This window comes from Petaurus breviceps, unplaced genomic scaffold (genome assembly GCF_028583685.1).
Source record: "Petaurus breviceps papuanus isolate PSGF00001 unplaced genomic scaffold, PetGlider_PUasm1.0 90808, whole genome shotgun sequence".
Lineage (NCBI taxonomy): Eukaryota > Metazoa > Chordata > Mammalia > Diprotodontia > Petauridae > Petaurus > Petaurus breviceps.
The window spans coordinates 16269442-16291637 of record NW_027187349.1 but is presented as its reverse complement, the minus strand read 5'-3'; the positions used below and the strand labels follow the sequence as shown (position 1 = coordinate 16291637).

Genomic DNA, 22196 nt, shown 5'->3' with positions numbered 1-22196 from the left:
TTGCTTCTCTCCATGAGGGGAGAGGCTGAGTAGGGCAGTACTTGGAGAAAGACCATCCAAAGACTCTCCTAATGTAGAAAATGTCCCACTGGATATAAAGGTCTTTTTAGTGGAAGATACTTCAAATATAGCTTTAAAGATGGAAAGAGTTACTATTTTGAAGGCTTAGTCCTGAATTAACCAAAAGATACTTCCTCTGACCTCACATAGCACTTTGTGCCTCTCTGTGCCCTTATTCTATTCTATTCTGAACTGTCATTATTACATGGCATTGTGTGTGTTATATGTGTGTTTTTGTTTGTCATATCTACCCCACCCCTATTTAGATTGGAAACACCATGAAGACAGTCACCAAATCTCAATTATCTTTGCATCTCCCATAGCAACAAACAGGTGCTTATTAATGGTTTTTGAATGGATAAATGGATGGAGGATGGATGCCCTTCTGTTGATAACTTCCACAGGATGTTAGCTTGGGCCTATCTTCTTACTCAAATAGAGTCATTTTGTAAATCTACATGAATAGGGGCATGTCATCCAAGTTAATTACCCCTGATTAAGAAGATAAGAATGATTTTCAAAAAAAATAGTATAAACATAGATGAATAAAAGCACAGGAAAAAATATTCTGGGAAGATTTAGTTTTAAATGGCATGCTAGCCGTAGGGAGCCTGATAGAAGGGGTCTTAAGCTAACCTAGAAAAGGTCCAATCATCTCTGGGGTCTGCAACAACTATGTTCAATTGGCTTTTTTTTTTTCACTCTGCCTCAACACAGTGATTGCATGGCAGGGCTCGGATACTGGCCTGCCAGATTGTCCAATCCCAAGAGATAACAGAATGAAGCAAAGGCAGCTCTAATTAAGAGGCCAAAGTAGGGGATGGTACCCTGATAAAGCTGACTTACTTTATTAAAGTGTATGTCATTTTGGCTCCGACAGAATCTCTTCTTGAGATCAGCATACATTAATGAGCCACATTATTAGAGAGAGATTGTTTAGAAGCTACAAACCTAAGGTCACATGAAGTGCAATGCTCATGTTAATTCAGAGTTTCTTCTTTTTTTTTGAAGTCTATTTCAAAGCCAACAGAGCCTTGGATATACAGTAAGGTATGTGGGATACAGGGGACACGAACAGCCCATTAATCATGTGCTATCCCCCACCCCAAGAAATAGGCAGATGGCTTTGAACAAAAAAAAGAAAGAAAGAAAAATCCATTAATTAGAGAGAGACATGTAAGTTCCCACAGAGGAGGGGTTGTGGGGGGAGGTGGTTGAGTGTGATGGCCATTTCCTCCAGAAAGTTATCACATGTAAGAACAGATGTACAATAAGGTGCCAAGGAAGCAAGATATTAAGAAATGGAACAAATGGAAAGTAAACTAAACCTTATTTTCAAGGTGAGCTCTAGATTGGAGTCTCCAAACAGGACCCATGGGAAAGTGTATCTTAAGGGTCCCAATACAACTAACACAGAGAGGAAGTCATTGGGCAAAGGAGGGACTTGCACTAGAAGACGAATGCTTTCATCATTCTCCATCATGTAAAAGGAGGAGAACATTAAGGCAGAGAGGATCACAGCCCTAAAATGTCTCTCTAGACCAGGGGTAATGCTATGAATACATTTCCTCCTGAGGCCTGCTGTGGAAGTCAGAGGGGTCTAAATCTCAGCCAAAGAAGATTAAAAAGTGAGCTGTAATAACAAATAGTAACAGTACTTGAGAAAACCCCCAAATCCCAGGTTCCCATCTTACCGAACAATTAGGTAGCATTAGTGCACTTGTTTGCATACAAGCTGTTCACATGAAGTTTAACAGAAATGTTCAGTAAAGTCCTGTTGGAATCTGAAAAAGGGAGGATCCGCATTGCTGTGAGATTTCTCTTTCCCAGAAGAACATAATTAATCAATCCCCTCCCCAAGCAAACAGTCACACAAAACAGTCCCTGTCTTCATCGGCCCAGGGTTCAAATAAAACAAACTGAGTGAATTCAGACAACTTTACTCTGGGTTCTGGGTTTGTTTGTTTATCCAGAAGGGGAATGGTCAGTCTATGGGGTCCTGGGGCACAACTAATAAGGGTACAAATATGGACAACCAAATTCCAAGTGAGACTGAGGAGGAAAGATAGACTTCCCTTAACCTGCATTTTGACATTTCATAAAATTCCTCCACTGGAGAGAAAACCCCAGATTATCCTTCAAATTTCAAACCATTTGGGAACTCAAAAAATGCCTAGTGTAGGTTTTTTCCTTAAAAGTGTGTGGATGTTCTATATACACATGCTTTAGAATGAGTTTATTTATGAATTATTACATAGGACAGGTGATGTACTGATAGCCATGGGAAAACATTCCATTTATTTATATAATAGTCAAACCACTTCTCACCTACTCTCCTCTCATCTATATTTCTCATTTCTTACCCATTGCTCTCATTCATTCATTCAACAAATACGGATCTGGACACATTTGTCTGAGACTCTCTGCATAGAATAAGGGGGAAAGGGTCTATGGAGAGGTCTAAGACATGACTCATGGCATTAAAGAGCTTATACACACATAGATACTCAATCATCTATACATAATACACACATAGAGTTTCCTGACCAGTATTTCCTTGGTCCTATCCTAAAGGCAACTCTGAAAAAGGGAGAAGAATAGGGGATCTCTACAGCCATTTAATGATATGCCTTTTAATTAAAATAGAAAAAATGTCAGAAGAACTGTAGAATGTCAGCAAGAAACTTGAGAGGACATCTGGTTCAAGCCTTCATTTTACAAATAAGGAGAGGCCAAGTGGTTTGCCCAAGGTCACACTGCTAGCAAGTCAGAGCCTGAACTCATGTATTCTGGTAAGCCAGAATTTTGGTATTCTGCCTCCCAAGTACAGGACTTCTTTGGTGCATATGGGTGATGAAGTAACTTCCCATTGGCAGTGCATCATTTTTATGACCTGAATATGCTTAGTTATTTAATAAGAAAGATGCAGCATTCATCACCTCATTTCAGTTGATTGCCACACAATAGGAGGTAACCAGCAGGAGTGGGAAGAAATTGATTAATGGGGAACAGCCCTGCAGCTAAAAAAACAAAAGACTAGAAGGGAAAAGATGCAGTGTTGACAGGTGAGTTCAACATGATTTGCTCATCAATGAAATTCTGTGACTCAAATTTAACACCCTCTTTTCCCTCTCAGTAGAAATAAGAACAACTCATCATTAATGAATTTCAAAATTGTGTTTTAGAATTAAGAGCACTTTCCTCACAGCAGCCCCGTGAGGTATGTATATGAGTGAATGAAAGGATAGGGGGGAAAGTGTATTAAGCACTATGTGCCAAGTACTGTAATCAATGTTGGGGGTACAAATAGAAATATCATGACAGTCTGGGCTGTTAAGGAACTCACATTCTAACTAGGGGAGACAATCAATAAAAGGAAGTTCAGCTGCAGGGTAGATGGCAAGGCCCAGGAGTCCTTAAGGTTACCTAAATAGACCAAATGATATATTACTGAATGATTGTAGGACAAATGGGAAGGATTAAAGGACTATAGGAATCGGGTACAGGGAAAATGGTAAGGCCTGATCATTCCTCATCTCACAGGAGGGAAAAGAAACTATGATTCCTATCTTATCCTGCATGAGGTGTCAAGCTGCTGGGGCAGGCTACTACCCTCTGTTGATGGGAGGTATTCCTAAAATCTGGTTATTTTCTTTAAGGGGGAGCACCAATGAGGAGAGGACATCCTTAGTGGTAGAAGTCTTCCCACTACCTAGTATTTCTAAATTTTTAAGGTGGAAGATGAGTGGGAAATTAGAAGGGGTAAAGGATACCCAGTGACTAGTATAAATGGAATTTTTCTGTTTATAGCTGAATTAATCCCAGGTCTAGAAAAGGTAAGAAACTTGACCAATGTTAAATGGCTAGTAAAATGTCAGAGCCAAGAATCACACCCAGTTTTTCTGACTCACAAATCCAGGTAGTCACTCATCATGATGGTAGCAGTTAATAGAGTTGCAAAGTCAGGGTGAAATGTTTCATGTATTCTCCTCCAAAAAAAACCCAACCATATAAGTAAATGGGGCTGATACTGAACTGGTGTGAGACCTTAAGCAAGTTACAGCTTCTCAGTTTCCTTTACCTCATCTGTCAAAAGAAGAAATTGGGCTAGATCATTTCTAAGATCTTCTTAAATTGGGACATTCTAAGATTCTATGATTCTGCATCACAGAACTGCAGAAGGGTCCTCAGAAATCATCTAGGCTAATGATCTTGGTACCTCGTCATCCAGACTCTTCCTGAAAACATTCAATGAAGGGAAATTTGCATCTGGAGGCTGTCTATTCCACTTTGCAAAAGCTCTAATAGTTAGCAAATTTTTCTTTATACACAGCTGACAAATGCCTCTCTACAGCTTCCACACTTTGCTTCTAGTCAGAAAAATCAGTCAGTACACTTTTCCACAAGATGGTCCCTGAAATACTTAAAGACAATGAACATAACTCCATTAACTCTTTTTGCTTGGACAAATACTCCCAGGTTAATCCCACTGATTTTCACACAGTATGGTCTCTCCTCTGGATGCACTCTAGCTTGTGAACATCCAAGCTAATGTGTAGGCTTACACCCGAATTAACCAGAAGATGCTTCTTCTGAACCTACATAGCAATTTGTGCCTCTCATATTGTCTGTTATCCTCATTAAACGTTGTTGTTGTTCAGTCATTTTTGTTGTGCTTGATTCTTCAAGACTCCATTTAGGGTTTTCCTGGCAAAGATTCCATAGTGGTTTGCCATTTTTTTTCTTCTATCTTATTTTACAGATGAAGAAACTGAGGCAAACAGGGTGAAGTGACTTGTCCAAGGTTGCACAGCTAGTAAGTGTCTGAGGCTGGATTTAAAATCAGAGAGATGACTCTTCCTGATTCCAGGCCTGGCTCTTTATTTGCTATACCACCCAGCTGTTGATTTGAGTGTCTTTCATATACCCCCTGCTAGATTGTAAGCATTATGAAATCAAGTTTCAATTATCTTTATGTCTCTCTTGGCAACATGTAGGTGATTAATAAGTGGTTTCTAATTAATTAATTTATTGGCTGATCGATTCTCTTTTGCTGTTTACTTAAACAGGAGGAGAGGACCAGGAGTCTCATGTAAAAGGGAGTCAGAACTTATCTATTGTGTGTGTATAGATATATAATATTATATACATGTGGTTAACTTATATTTTAAAGATTTTTATTTTCTTTTGCAACAATCCTACTTTGAATTCATCCTACCTGAACATGTCCATGGAATTTTCTTGGCAAAGATACTGGAATGATTTGCCATTTCCTTCTTGAATGGATGAAAGCAAACAGGATAAGTGACCTGCCCAGGGTCACACAGCTGTGGAGTGCCTGAGGCCACATTTGAACATAGTTCTTCCTGACTCCAGGCCCAGTACTCTATCCACTGAGCCATCTAGATGCTCTAGAAATGGTTGGGTCCCCTATAAATTTGTTATATAATCTAAAATGGGCCCTCATTGCAGCAAGCAATTCTTTTATATCTCCCTAATTGATTCTCTATCCCACTTACCACAATGACTTTTCTAAACCTTTTTTGTCTTTCTTCAAACCTTTCATGACACCTCCTTTATCCATCCTCTCACCTAAGAACTTTGCTTTATATCTCACTGAAAAAAAATGAGACCATTCATTAACAACTCCCTCTTTGCTGTGTGTCTTCATCTCACATCACTCAGATGCCTTCCCTCACTATCTCCTCCATTGCTCATGGATCACATGAAGAGGTAGTCTTTCTTGCCAAGACAAACACCTCTGTATGCGCAGATGAACCCATTCCACCCCATTTTCTCCAGTGGACGACATGTCCCCTCTATTGAGACTACTCTCACCAATCTTCCATCTGAATACTGGCTGCTTTCCTTCTTCCTGCAAACATTCCAGTATCTCCCCCATCCACAAAAATCCCTCACTTCATCCATTTATCCATGCTAGCCACATCTCTCTCCACCCTTTTGTGGCTAAACAACTTGAGAAAAATCAATACCTCAATTTTCTTCCCTCTTCCTCTGTACTTAACTTTTTGTAGCATGATTGCTGACCTCATCATTCAACTGAAACCACTCTCTTTAAGTTTACCGGTGATCTTTTCATTGTTATATCTACTAATTATTTTCTCAGTTCTCATCCTTCTTGACTTATCTGCAGTTTTTTATACTATCCACAACTTTAATGAGTCTAAATTGCCTCTAGGTTTTTGTTACACTACTTTTTTCCTGGTTCTCCAACCCCTCTTGCTTCTCAATATCCTTTGCTGGATCCTCACCCAGGTCATGCCCATTAAAAATGAGTGCCCCCCCAAGACTCTGTGCTTATTCTCTCTTTTCTTTTCTTTCTATACTATTTCACTTAGTGATCTCATCAGCATCCATTGGTTTAAACACCATCTTTCTTCAGATGACTTTCAAATCTACTGTCCTAACTCCTTTCCTAACCTCCAGGCTGGCATCTCCAACTGCCTATTGAACATCTCAAACTGTATGTCCTGTAGAGCACCAGCCCTGGAATCAGGAGGATCTGAATGAAAATCTAGTCTCAGACACTTACTAGCTATGTCCCTGGGCAAGTCTTATACTTATTTGATTGCCTACCCCCAAAAAATTAAAGCAATTTACTGTTGCCACTTTGAGCTTCTTAAAAAAGCAAAGCAAAACAACTGTTTTCCAGGAAATAGGCTAATACAATTTGCCTCCTCATATGTAGCGGTAGGAGTCTATAAAACCAAAATATTTTATAAAATGAGTGTATTAGTGGTTTATCTTAACTATTTTTCTTTGCTACAAGAGACAATACAATCTAAGGATGGGAGAGGGAAGGCTTCATCTAGCAATTACTGTGATATAGGTACAAGGAGCATTAATAAAAAAATTTTTAAAGAACCTGAGGACCAGAAAAATCTAGCTATTTAACCATGGCTACACAAGTAGTAAGGAGTCAAGCAAGTATTTGAATTTAAGTATTTTTATTTTAAATGCACAACTTGTGTTTGGTTTCCAGCCCATAGACTGGAGAATTGGTGGTCTAAATAAGTCATGGCAATACAATGGAGTACTATTGTGTTGTAAGAAATAAAGGGCCAGGGTGGCTAAGTGTCTCAGTGAATAGAACACCAGCCCTGGAGTCAGGAGGACCTGAGTTCAAATCCAGCCTCAGACACTTAAAACAAAAACTAGCCATCTGACCTTGGGCAAGTCTCTTAACCCCAATTGCCCTCCAAAAAGCAAAAAAAAAAAAGAAAGAAAGAAAGAAAGGGCATTGTTTCAGAGAAACCTGGGAAGACTTGGATGAACTGATGACAAATGGAGTGAGTAAAACCAGGGGAATGATTTATACTAAAATGACAACATTGTAAAAATAAACATCTTCGAAAGACATAAGAAATCTGATCAGTGAAATGACTAACCATGATTCCTGAGGTCCAGTGATGAAGAATGCTACCCACTTTCCAAGTGAGAGGTGATGCAGAATGAGACACACATTTTTGGATTTCATCAATGTGATAATTCATTTTGTTTGACCATGCATATTTGTTACAAGGGTCTTATTTTTCTTTTTTCAGTGTGAAGGAGGGAGAGAAAACAAATGCTTGGGGCGGCTAAGTGGAGCAGTGAGTAAAGTGCCAGCTCCAGAGTCAGGAGGACCCAAGTTTGTTTCCAGCCTCAGACACTTAACACCCACACACACATACACAAAAAAAAAAAACCTAGCTGGGTAAGCTTGGGCAGGTTACTTAACCCCAATTGCCCTCCAAAAGGCAAAAAAAGGGGGGGAAACAAATGCTTGTTAGTTGGAAAAATGTTTTTTAAAATCTCTATTTTAAACAACTTAACTCTATTTTCTCTATGGAGGATGGACATTTGGGGAAGTAGAAATGGAGCAAAGCTGAACTACTCTGTGCTGACAGGGAGAGAATTAAGATCTTAAATGAGATGTTCTACCGTCTTCCCCACACACAAGAAAACTCTTAAACATATGCATGTGTGTATGTATGCACACATGCACACATACCCAAACACACACTGACCCTGCCAGATACAAAAGAGAAAGTCTCTACTCACAGGATCATGTGATTTTAATTCTAGAACAGACTTCAGAGAGTATTTATTCCAACATCCTCATTTCACTGAAAAGGAAATCCAGAAAGGTTACATGATTTGCTCATGGCCTTATTTGCTAAACCATTGAGTGGCAGATCAAGAACTCTTGACTCAAAGTCACTACACCATGCTATCACAGAAAAATTTATGTTCCATGTCACTCCAGTGGAGGACTCACACACATAATGTGTTCATTTTCACTTGGAAAGGTTCCTATAGTTTTGTTGTCCATCAATCCTAATTCAAGAATTCAAACAGTAAAGGGTGCTGAGTCAAAAAACCATGTGTGGAAACCCAAATCTGCTTCTTGCTGGCTGTGTTTTCTTTATTTAAGTCACTTAAATTTGATGATACTCAATTTCCTCATCTGTAAAAGGATAGGAACCTTAGCCCTCTCTACTCTGAAGGGTTGTTGTGAGGGAAACATTTCACATGCTTTAAAGTGCTATATAAATATGAGCTATCTTTTTCCCAAAAAATATATATATTGAGTCCTTATTATGTGCAAGGAATAGCACAATGAATCATTCCTCCCATCTGACATTCTCATGAAAAGAGGACAGTCATTATTAGGGAATTTGCCTGGCTCAAAAGATAGAGATCTGTAAAATGTGTTCTCTTATTTGTGGCAGTTCTCTTATAAAATAAAACTGTTCCTGTCATAAGAGGAAATCAGAGAAGTCTGTGGGAAATGAAGATTCTAAGCAAATACCAGTTATTTTCACCAAATTAAGAAACTGCCTGGACTAATCCTGGATACCAAGTGTCTTGCTTGAATAATATAAGGAGATAAAAGATTTTCCAAATTTAATACCTACTGGATTAAAAAAAAAAGAAAGAGCAATGCTACTTTTTCCCAAGATAAAATATTTGCATATTTTACCTATAGGGCACCACAGCACACACTCTTGGTCCTGCATAAATAATAAATGACAGCAATAATGAATGTCATACATTGCAAGATCCAAAACAGTCAAGCACTCAGATTTATAGTTAGGCAAGTGGTTATTTGTTTTGATTGAAATAGCTTACACACACACACACACACACACACACACACACACACACACACACTCATGGAGAACTTCTAATTTTATGTGCAAAGATCTCTAGGGAATAATTTAATATGGTTCCCAAGGGGTCAGGGAAGCACTGTAAGGCAGAAATGAAGGAGAACAATAGGCCCAGCTTTATTACAGACTCTGGGACAAAGCCTTTGTGCATTAGGATTGTAAATAAGTCAGATGCAGAATAGGTAAAGGTGGTATCAAAAGAAATCAAACCCAGCCTCATTGTCTCATTTTACAGGCATTTGCAGCTCAGCCCATCCGTCTGCAAGTGTCAGGGCTGGGAAAGGCTGCTGTCCATGGTGACGGCTTTTTATTCACCAAGCCCCATCCACAGGAACAATAAGGATCAGTGAGAGAGGAATATTTCCACAGACAGTGGCCTAGTCCAATTGTTCTCTTTCTTCTACTTTTCAACAAATCCATTAACAAGAGAAGCAGGTGTACAACTATTACCCAGAACTCCTTTCACAGATATTTCTCCGTCTTGATCTTCAGTCTCTCAGTAGTTTTTGACATTATCACTGTTTCTTCTTCCATACATTCTTTGACCTTTGCCTCCAGGAGAGCTTCCATGCTAAATTTATTCACTGCCTTTCTGATCACCTTCCCAACATTTTCTCACCACCATATGGCCTTTGAGCACCCTCCATCTCTATGTACGTCTCAGAAATAGAGTATAAAATTGAAAAGAATCTTAGCAATCCAATCTTCCCAATACTCAATTGTTGAGTAAACTGGGGCTCAGGGAAGTTGTGATCTGCTATGGTCACATGAATAGTAAACTAGAAAGCCAGAACTTGAACTCAGATCCACTGATTCCAGGCTAGTCTTTTTTCTACTGTACAATACCCACTCCCCTGAAAAACCTATGGTCAGGCATTTGTTCTTCCAATTATAAGCTATGTGACCATGGGCAAGTGACATCATTCCTCTGAACCTCAATTCCCTTATATGTAAAGTAGGAAAATAATATTTGTACTACCTATAGCTGGAAGGGGTAGTGCAGAGGTATCAAACATTAGGCCCACAACACTCATGAGTGTGGCCCAAACCAGATTAAAATACAATTGGGAAATATTTAACAAAATAAATAAAAATATAACAAAACATATAAAATGCTAACTTGTGATTTTCTAAGTCAAAATGTATCTGATAGGGATTCTTATATGTGGTTTAGTGGCCCTTGTTTCTTTTTGAGCTTGACAACACTGGTGTAAATGGATAGAGTGCTGAATTTAGAATTAGGATTAGGTTAGAATTAGGGTTTGGAGCTTGCCTCAGACACTAACTAGCTCTGTGACTTTGGGCAAGTTATTAAATCAGCCTCAATTTCTTTGGAAGTAAAATGCAGAAAATAAAAAATATTATCACAATATTTCTGTGAGAATAAAATAAAACAGCACACATAAAGTCTTTTGTTGAATGCAAAGTGATATAAAATGCTAGCCATTAGTATTTTGTGTGTTGTTATTGTAATTTCCAATAGTTCCTTTATTATGTTGCCATGCATATTAGTTAATCAGTTAACTTCTGACCTTTCCCCTCTTCTCCTCTCAGGCCACTCTAGCACATAATTCTGCCTACAAGATTTCTCAAATTGGTATTTCATTGCCAGGTCAAATCCACAAAACATTGGGGTGGGAGGAAAGGTGCTCATTTTCTTTGTAAATTTTGTCCTGTGCTTTCTTCCTCATAAAGTGAGCAATGAGAAACCAAAGAGGAATTTATAGTTTCTTAAGAGCCAGTGTGCTTTTAGTGGTGGATTTAAAGACCTGAATTTAGATATTGCCATTGACAGTTACTTAGCTATGTGACCATTGGCAAGTCCATTAACCTCTATGAGTCTCATAAAATAGACATGAAAATAATGCCTATACTGTCTACCTCCCAAGGTTATGTGTGAGATCCAAATTATATAATGTATATAAAGTACTTTGTAAACCTTAAAAGTGCTACATAAACATCCATTATTATAACAATACTTCACTCCACAAATCTGGCAAGCTTCCAAGTCTGGCTTTTTTTTTCTTTTGTCAAAATGAAGTCTTCCCTGGAGGAGGTGAACAAAATGGTGAGGGGACTAGGGACTGTACCATGCATGATTCAGAACTAGGGATGTTTGTCTGAAAGGGGGAGGGCTAATGACGCACAAGATAGCTATATTCAAGTATTTAAAGGACTATCATGTAGGGGAAAGTAAGACTCATTTTGATTGGCCCCAGAGGAAATAGCCAGAAGCAAAGTATGGGAATTGTAGAGAGGTCAAATTAAGTCAGATAACAAGAAAACGCTTCCTAACGTTTAGAGCTGTCTAAAAGTGGTATAGATTACTTTGAGAGGTAATGAATGTCTCACCATAGGAAGTCTTCAAGAGAAAGCTGGATAACTACTAGCAAGAAGGTTTTAAGAGACATTCCTATTCAGGTATATATTGAGCTAGATGACCTCAGAGAGGCTCTAAAACTAGTTTCTATTTGATGATTCTATGATTGCTTTACAACTTTCCAAATTTGCCATTTTCTCTTAATAGGTACCTTAATAGGTACAGATGCTGGTTAGATCTCATTACCATCATTTAAATGGCTCCCTTCCTATGTTCCCTACTTCCTGCAATATCTCCCTTCAAGCTGATCCTCAATGCTACCCCCAAACTTGTCTTATCTCTCTACTTCTTATAATGTGAGGTTCCCCCCTCCTTAGGGCCTTTGGTTTATGCCTCTTGCACCATGGGTCAAAAATAATATTCTTACTCTGCTCATAATTAGACTGTCAGAGATTACCTCACTTCTCAGTCTGCTCCACCCTTGCCAAGGATCTTGACTCATCTCATTATATGATCACTAACACTAACACCTGACTCAGGCTACATCCTATGTAGAGCTTTCTCTCCTTTCACGAGTTTGTCAGGCTCTTCCATTCCCTTCTGTCAAACAGTTCTTTCTCTTGTATCTTTTCTCTACTTCACCCCATCCTACTTAATAATTTAGAATAAATAGGAAATGTTTAATAGGTAATTGCTGATTCTTAAAATCTCAAAGCTGGATAAAACTTTTGAAAGTGTGTCTAAGAAATTTGATGAAGTGATGAACTACAAGTCAGGAAAATCTGAATCCAAATCCCTGCCTCAGACACTTAGTAGCTGTTTGACTTTGAGCAAGTCACTTAGAATTTCTTGAACTGAGTTTCCCATCTGTGAAATGGGCATAATGATGAATGTAAAATACTTCACAGGATCATTTTGGGGATCATGAAATTATACATGCACACATACACACACATATATACATATACACAAATGCATATATATTTAATGCTTTGAAAACATTAAAATGATATATAAGTGGCATTTATTGATATAAACAATAATTTTCAACTAAGATGTCTATGATTCCATGTCACCACTTTGCTTTCACATAGTGCTTTTTTGGTTTTGCTTTACAATGTTTTTTGTTACCACTTTGCTTTGTTTAACGTGTATTTCTTTCTAGAAATGTCATGGTATTATGGATAGTCAGGGAGACCAAAGTTTTAATCCTATATCTTACACTTACTAGCTGTGACCCTAGTCAAGTTTTTTAGTTCTTATGTGTCTCAAAAAATTTCCTAGGCCTTAGCTACTAAAACAAACAAACAAAAAAGTAGGTGCCCTGTCTGTTAGTGGAGAGATGTCTTTATGCTGATGAAATCACAGATAATTCCCACATGTATTTATCCATTTTTCAACTGTCTACTCTAATGCTTTTGACATTAAGCTCCTAGAGGACAGAAATTGTCAATATGCATTTAAATCATCTTCCATGATGCCTAGAATAATACTGCAAGCAAGGAAGTGCTTAATAGATGTTTTTGATGATGATGATAGCTAATATTTATATCACTCTAAGGTTTGCCAAGCACTTTAGATACATAACCTCATTTGATCTGGAATGAGCTAGTCTCTTAGGGTTCCTTGCAGTCTTTAGTCTCTAAAAGGGTTACAGCATAAGAGCACCCAGCTCAAAGGTCATGAGTCTAAGGTGGAGAGGGAAACTGAACAGTGTCAGGACAGGCATGTTCAATGACATGTTGATATACTTCCATGCACAATCAAGCAATTATAAGAACCCATATTAATAAAGTACTTCAAGATTTATTTAATACATACACTATCTTCTTTGACCTTCATAACAACCCTATAAGGTAGGTGCTATTAATTAATTATTCCCCTTTTATAATTAAACCAACTGAGGCTAGTCTGAGAAGCTAAGTAACTTGTCAAGGATGATTCAGTAAGTGTCCAAGGTGAAATTTTGGCCCAGGCCTTCATGAATCCAAGTCTGGTATACCACGCTGCCTTTCAGACAACATAATTCACTTATGTACCACATACGTTCACACACATATGGTGAACTTTAAACTATGTCTTACATATCTTTGGATTCCATGTAACAGCTGACAAAAAGCCTGGCATGTAGTAGGCACTTAAAATTGTTGAACAAACTAATGCTAAAAAAATGAGAAAACATGAAGTACCAACCTTGACTTGCCACAATTTTAGGGACAAAATCAAAACAAATTTCGTTTACTGGGCACCTTAAAAACTGTCCTACTTCTACTTCATAGATCCTAGAAGATTATATAATACTTTTGAGCAGCAGAATAAATTTAAATGTTGGGTCCCTAAGGAAAATTTTGCTATGACCCCACCAACCAATAAAAGTATTCCTGCCCCAATAAGTGAAGGAAGAGCAGGTGAAGAGAGAGAAAAAAAGAGAGGGCAGAGGTGGGTATGGAGGATATTCCAATCAGAATTCAGAATGCAAAGGGGAGGAAGGAAGGCCAACTAGCCAGTTTGTTATGAATAGCATTGATACTCTCAAGCAATACACTCCAGATCTTTCACCAGTTTTCTTTCAACAGCCCAAAGTCTTGAGTTGGTGATATATCCCAATGTTACATAAGAGGAAACTGAGGCTTGAGGTGAGATAGCCAGCATAAGTTAGTGACACTCAATAATAAGAGAACTTTTGGCTGTTTTTCACCCTCTGAGAAATCCACTGAGTCTTAATTTTATTTTCTCTAATCATGTAAGAAGATCACAAGGAACCCATTTCAATCTCCCTTCCATGCCCATTCCTGACCCTTTATAATGACTCACTTTCAAATATAAGCTTGAAACAAGAGCCCAATGAGTGTCTTGCTTTCAGTTCATGGGAACCCCCAAGCCTCCCTTCCCTAATGCACGGAGGCTTTCCTTTGTCCAACACAGCAATGGATTTCCTGGTGAAAGGTTCAAAGTACAAAGAGATTCTGGAATGGGTATTGCCTCCCCCTTCTAAAGGAAACCATGAAGTGCTTAGTCTCCATTGTTTGGGGCACCCTCTTTGAAACTTGAAAACAAAATTCCTTTCCTCAACAGTGATGTCTTCCTCAGCCTAGCATATCCTGAAGTGTTTTCTTTTTCTCCTGATTTCCCAAAGGCATTTGAAATTCTTGGGCATGCCTCCACAAGAGTGACTCTTTCCCATTGCGGTCTGGGATTCTTTGCCATCCTTTTGTTCCCCAGCAACAAGCCTCCCTCATTTTATGCTGCTGTTAAGAGTACAACCTGGACCTCTGCTTTCTCAGTAAAGGACTGGCCACCAGGGCTGGCTTGGGGAGTGAAAGTCAGACTAACATATTTATCTCTAGAAGAAATTCTAGAATGCTAGAGGAGTGGGAATTCAAACTCATTGAATATAGCCCTCTTATTTTTATAGATGAAGAAACTAAGGTCCAGAGAAGTGAATGAAATAAGTCACTTAAGGCTAGATAGTACAGTGGTTAGAGCACCAGACTTGGAGTCAGAAAGACCTGGGTTCAAATTTGGATTCAGATACTTATTAACTGTGTGACCCTGGGCAAATCACTTAATCTCTGTTTACCTCAGTTCCTTCACATTGTTACTGTTGTTATATATTAGAAGAGCTAGGACTGTAGCCCAGAGATGATGTTCCTGGACAATTCAATTCTGGAACAATCTGAAAAAAAATAAGATGCCGGGATATTTGCTCACTTTTCAACTACTTCATGTTTTCTCTCCAATCTGATGCACCTTCATAAAACTGCATATTCCTACTAGCTTGTAATCTTCCTGAGAACAGAAAATGAGTTTTATTCCTATTTGTACATCTCCACCCCCATCACTATGTATTTTGAATGTACTAGGTACTCCATAAGTGTTTGCCTGTTGTTGACTTATTTTTTTTAATTGTTTTTCAGATACACATCCAGAGAAAGAAATATGGATGCAAATAGAAGTATCCTATTTGCTCTCTTTTTTGCTTTGTTTTGTTTTTTCTTTCTCATGGTTCCTCCCATCTGTTCTAATTCTTCTATACAACGTGACTAATGTGAAAATACACTTAATAAGAATGTATGTATAGAGCCTATATTGGATTGCATGCAGTCTTGGGGAGGAGGTAGAGGAGGGAGGTGGAGAAAATTTAAAACTTATGGAAGTGAATGTTGAAAACTAAAAATAAATAAATTTATGGAAAAAATAAATTGTTTTTCAATGGCATTCAAAGAGTGGGTAGGTGTTCACCCCTTCTAGTGGAAGGCTGAGGGAATAGTTGGACCCTAGAGGTTTTTGTAAAGAAGATTTTGGTTGTCTATAGAGGAATTTCACATGAGGGGGTCTCCAGAAGTCATGATAAGATATGAAAAAATGCCTAATTCACTATAGATTGTGGCTCCTCTATGTTTTATCCTGCCAGTAACAGAATTTTTTTTTGGTAACTATAATATCGCTAGTTCTCTTTATGTTGCTTGAAAGCTCTGCCAACCAGGCCATATGAACCCGGAAGGATAACGAATTTGTCATCTCTATCCCTACCTTTAACCAAGGAGAACCAGGGCAGTCATCTGAGGGTATAAAACGTCTCTTTAGCTTCTCAAGAAATGTCACATTGGACATTCAGTATACTGGAGAAACCTGAGGGGAGAGTGACCATCATGGTGAAGAGGCTGGAAACCATTCCACTTAAGGGGTAATTGAAGGAACTGTGAATATTTAGCCTGGAGAAGAGAAGACTTTGGGGAAGACTAAATCACTGTCTTAAATGTTTAAAAACCTGTTATTTGGAAGAGGAATTAAAGATATTCTAGTTGCCTACAGGGAACTAGGAACAGTGAGGGAAACTTATATTGAGACAGACAAATAGATCAGGGGAATATTAAAGATATCTATCTGGAGATTATAACATTTGAGAATATTGTTTTGTTTGTTGTTTAATCATTTCAGTCACATCCAACTCTTCATGACCCCATTTGGGGTTTTCTTGACAGAGATACTGGAGTGGTTTGCACATTTCCTTCTCCAGATCATTTTACAAATGGGGAAACTGAGGCAAAAGGGTAAAGTGACTTGTCCAGGGTCATACATGTTATAGAATATTAAAAAGGCTATGATAGAGGAGATTTATACAATGGGTAGAGAGTTGAACTAAATAAGATAGTTAAGATGGCTTCCAACTATGAAATTCTCTAAGTTCAGAATTGCATTTATGCTTATAAGTATAATAGGTACTTTATAGGTACAATAAGATTGAATTGTCTGTTGGAGGGTCAAACAGAGGCATACATACAAAAGGTTGCACTTTCAAAGCACACAGAAGAGTTGAGGGAATTATTTAGCAATACCGAAAAATACCAGGCTCTGGATATTCCACTGTTTCTTTGACTGCATTATCCAGTAAAACTCTTGAATAATAAATAAATAAATAATGAATAGACTCCCTTTATATGCAAAAACACAGCCCCAAGTCACCTCCATTCTCTTCCCTCCAATACATCCTTCCTACTACTGCCCCAATAATTTTCCTTATGCACAGACCTGACCATATCATTCCTCTGCTTGGTAATTCTTATGGGCATGCTATTAGCTACTAAATGCCAACTAGATGGCACAGTGGATAGAGTGCAGGACCTGGAGTCAAAAAGACTCATGTTTCTGATAGTAAATATGACCTCGAATACTTACTAGCTGTGTGACCCTGGCCAAGTCACTTTACCCTGTTTGCCTCAGTTTTCTTATCTGTAAAATGAACTGGAGAAGGAAATGGCAAACCCCTCCAGTATCTCTGCCAAGAAAACCCCAAATGAGGCCTCGAAGAGTCGGATACATCTGAAATGATTGAGCAATAACAAATTAACTACTAAATAAAGTCCAAATTACTTTGGCATTCAATGCCCCCACAATTTGGTGCTACCGTGTTTCCCCGATAATAAGACCTATCTCGAAAATAAGCCCTCCCCTTACTGTGTAAGGTTTCTCTAAAATAAGCCCTATTGAGATCCCCTGCGCTACACGTTACATTACGGTACCCTCTGTATGCACCGCCCCCCTCCCCCCACCCCCCCTCCGTGAAACGCACGCCGCGCTCGGAGCTGCATCCAATCAGAGCTGCAGCAGTGAGCGCGTCATCCTGTTCTTCCCCAGTGATTTGCTTATTGAATAAAGGTACATTTTTTTGTTCACATTTACCTGTTTATTAAAATTGCTGTCAATGTTCATTAAAATAAACCCTCCCCTGAAAATAAGCCCTCTGGTGTTTTTCTGTCCAAAAAAATTAATAAGACAGTGTCTTATTATTGGGGAAACACGGTATGTTCTTTTTCCAGCTTTTTTTCACATTTGCTTCCTTCAAATATTCTATATTTTAATTTACAAGTTCCCCGAAACATACCTTGTGTTTTCCTACTGACATTTTCCCCTCTAGCCTGGAATTTTCTTAATCTCCTTCACTATTTGTGGCATATCCATCTACTCTTTTTTTTTTTTCTTTTTGGAGGAGGGAAGGCAGGGCAATTGGGGTTAAGTGACTTGCCCAAGGTCACACAACTAGTATGTATTAAGTGTCCGAGGCTGCATTTGAACTCAGGTCCTCCTGATTCCAGGGCTGGTGTTCTATTCACTGTGCTGCCTAGCCCCGCCCCCCCACCTCTTTTTTTTATGGTGCCAATTTTAAATAGATTTTATTCTCCAGGGCAATTGCATTTCCACTTGTTTAGTACTGATAAAGTTTGATGTTGTTCACTTCTCTCCTTCTGCACACATTCAAGTATTCAGAATGCCCAGATTCACACAGTAGCTTAAATGTTACTTTTAAACTGCTACTGCCTTGGCTACAAATTTGAGTCCTTCAATTTTTTGAAAGCTGTGTGGAATGCTCTTTCTTCTGGTGTGTTTAGTCGACCTCTTCAATGGTGGGTCCAGAAGAAGATGGGGCTGCTCCACCCCCTGGAAACCCCCCAGGCGTGCCTCCCGGCATGCTCCCTGCACTCTGGTACAGCTTAGTAATGATGGGCTTGCAGACCTTCTCCAATTCTTGCTGCTGATGCTCAAATTCTTCCTTCCCAGCAGTCTGGTTACTATCCATCCAGCTGATTATTTCATTATATTTGTCAAGGATCTTCTGTTTGTCTTCATCGCCAATTTTGCCTTGCAGTTTTTCATCCTCTATGGTTGCTTTCATGTTGAAAGCATAAGATTCAAGAGAATTCTTGGAAGACGCCTTGTCTCTCTGCTTTTCATACTCAGCCTTGTATTTCTCAGCCTCCTGGACCATATGCCCAATGTCTTCTTTGCTCAGACGTCCTTTATCATTGGTGCTGGTGATCTTGTTCTCCTTGCCTGTGCTCTTATCCACAGCAGAAACATTGAGGATGCCATTTGCATCAATGTCAAATGTTACTTCAATCTGAGGAACACCCCTGGTTGCTGGAGGATTCCTGTGAGCTCAAATTTGCCAAGCAGGTTGTTATCCTTTGTCATTGCTCTCTCACCTTCATAAACCTGAATAAGCACACTAGACTGGTTGTCCAAATAGGTGGTAAAGGTCTATGTCTGCTTGGTGGGGATGGTGGTATTACGTTTGATCAGAACAGTCATAACTCCACCAGCAGTTTCAACTCCAAGGGAAAGAGGAGTGACATCCAACAATAGCAAGTCCTGCACATTCTCAGATTTATTTCCAGACAAAATGGCAGCCTGGACAGCTGCACCATAAGCAACAGCCTTATCAGGATTGATACTCTTGTTGAGTTCCTTGCCATTGAAGAAGTCTTGCAGAAGCTTCTGGATTTGGGGGATTCGAGTGGAACCACCCACCAGGACAATGTCATGAATCTGAGACTTATATGGCTTGGCACCTCTTAAGGCCTTCTCCACAGGGTCCAGAGTGCCACAGAAGAGATCAGCATTCAGCTCTTTGAAATGGGCCCAGGTGATTGGTGTATAGAAGTCGATACCTTCATAGAGGGAGTCAGTCATCTCAATACTGGATTGGGTACTGGAAGAGAGGGAACTCTTTGCACGTCACAAGCAGTGCAAAGATGGTGAACAGCCCTCTTGTTCTCACTGATGTCCTTCTTGTGCTTTTGCTTGAACTCGGAAATGAAATTGTTGACCATTCAGTTGTCAAAGTCCTCCCCACCCAAGTAGGTGTCCTCAGCTGTGGATTTGAACTCAAAGATGCCATCTTCAATGGTAAGAATGGAGACATTGAAAGTACCACCTCCAAGGTCAAAGATAAACACATTTCTCTGGGCACCAACCTTTTTGTCCAAGACATAAGCAATAGCAGCAGCAGTTGGCTCATTGATGATTCGGAGCACATTGAGACCAGCTAAGGTCCCAGCATCTTTGGTGGCCTGACATTGGGAATCATTGAAACAGGCTGGTACTGTGACCACAGCATTTGTGACTGTCTTCCCAAGGTAAGCTTCAGCAATTTCTTTCATCTTGGTCAAGACCATAGAAGATACTTCCTCTGTATAGAAACTTTTGGTCTCCCCTTTGTACTCCACTTGGACCTTAGGCCTGCCTGTGTCATTCACCACCATAAAAGGCCAATGCTTCATGTCTGACTGTAAAACTGCATCATCAGATCTGTGACCAATCAGACATTTGGCATAAAAAACTGTGTTGGTCGGGTTCATTGCAACTTGATTCTTTGCAGCATCACCAATGAAAAGTTCTGTGTTGGTGAAGGTGACACAGCTTGGGGTGGTCCTGTTTCCTTGGTCATTGTAGCAGCAAGCACCCCAGCATCCCTAGGGTGGCTGCCAACACAGGTTCTTGGATCTGCTTTGATAAAGGAAAGCAACTAAAAATGGGTTAACAAGCTTACTTTAATCAGTCAAACATATATCATTTACCTAGTTCAGGGGGAAAAGGTCAGCACCCTGAACTTCAGAGTATACAGACAGAATTATCAAGACAGAGAAACAGATCAAGTAGACAGATTTCCAAATTGTCCAACCATTACATCCATACCAAATCAACATCTGGGTTTTTCAAAGTCAGGGGGCTCTCAACAACAGCTTCCCAGAATCTCATCTGACCAAATCACAGAACACTTCTCAAAGTGAGCCCCAAAACAAAGCCTCAAATCAGGGTTTGTATAGCCTTCTCCTGGCTCAGAGAATGTAACAACCTTCTGGACCCACTGGCTAATCAAAAAGTATCTATTGAAATACAAGCCTCCCACCCCAGGCTCCAGGTGCACTTTAGCCTAGGGGCAGGGAAGATCTTTAAATTTGCATTTCCATTACAGTCATTAGCAATGATCTCCACTCTCCTTGGAAGACTCCCACACAGAAGTAAGTGGAAACAAGATCAGTGCCAACTGCGGGTCCCTTCAACATGGTTGCTGGGGACTTGGGGGTCATAGCTAACCATTGTGGAGATAAAAGGGCTGCTGCTGCACTGAGTAGCCCCCTATCTACTCTTAAAAGCTCAATTCAAATTCTACTTCTTATATTGAGCCTTCACTGATTCCTTCTTCAATCATGACCTCCTGCTATCAGATTTCACAAAGCACTTGATTCTACAAGTCTCTGATGCACTTAAATAATGCTACATATCATATAAATTGTGAATTATATATTTATGACATTCTTCTATTAGATGGTAAATTCCATGAAAACAGGATGTCTATCTTACTAAGCTTTGTATCTTCTTTAGCACATAGTGCAGTATTTTCTACACAGTAGTTGCTTAATAAATGATTCTTGATTGAATTAAAAGAATGAATGAATCTAAAGGATAATCCTTCTTAGGCACCAGTTCCTCTGTAGCCAACTCCAGATGAACTCTTTTCAATATTTCACCAGAATTACTAAAGACCATCTAAGAAATCTTTTATGAGCTTTGAATATGAGGTTTGTTTTTTTTTTTTTAAACCATGTGGAAATGTTATCAGTCTTCCCCAGAAAGCACAGCTTCACTGAAATGATTCTTTCTCTTCTAGTTGCCTGTAGGAACTTGGCAGCAGAACTCTGGCTTTCTGTACTGTGGATACAGAATTGAACACCATGGATTTCCTCTGTGATAACATTGTGGTATCCTGCTGCGTAAGAGGCACCGAGATCAGACTCTGAGTGTTTCCACCCAAGGTCAACTGCCCTTTATGACTGAGTCATTTTTCCAGCATGAGGCTTCCCAAGAAAAATAATTCACCTTTTCTTTCTATTGATTATAATTAAAGCTATTTTCTTTAAGAGGGTGGGCAGTGGGAAGAAGTGGTATGTGTGTGGTTGGGGGAGGAGGTCAAGAGAGGGAGGAGAAGTAAGAGGTGAAGGAGAAGCTAGAGGAGAGAGGGGAGGGGAGCATTTCATTCAGATCTCCTTGCCAGGCAATTATTCTTATCAACACCAGAATGATATCCCAATGGAAAGAATTGCCTGTAGTTCTGCAATGTGCTCAGCCAAAACAGCTAAGGAACTGTGAGTGAACACTAATTTCTCCCCACCCACACTCCTTTCTCCACCACTTTCCCCCTCCCCCAAGTATCTATTAGACAAAAGAAAAGAGCACGTTGGAGGCACCTTCCACTGCAGAAATCATAACTAGACCACTTCCTCCCTGGAAGTTTATTGAAGTGCCACAGGAAGCCAGTTGGATATGCTGACCCTGAGCCACCATAGCAGTAATGGTGG

The 22196-nt window shown here is 39.4% G+C and overlaps 1 pseudogene; it reads right to left on the bottom strand.

The window, feature by feature from the left end:
* Window positions 1-18442: 18442 nt before the first annotated feature.
* LOC138147940 (heat shock cognate 71 kDa protein-like) lies at window positions 18443-20903 on the bottom strand (annotated as a pseudogene).
* Between the last annotated feature and the right edge of the window lie 1293 nt (window positions 20904-22196).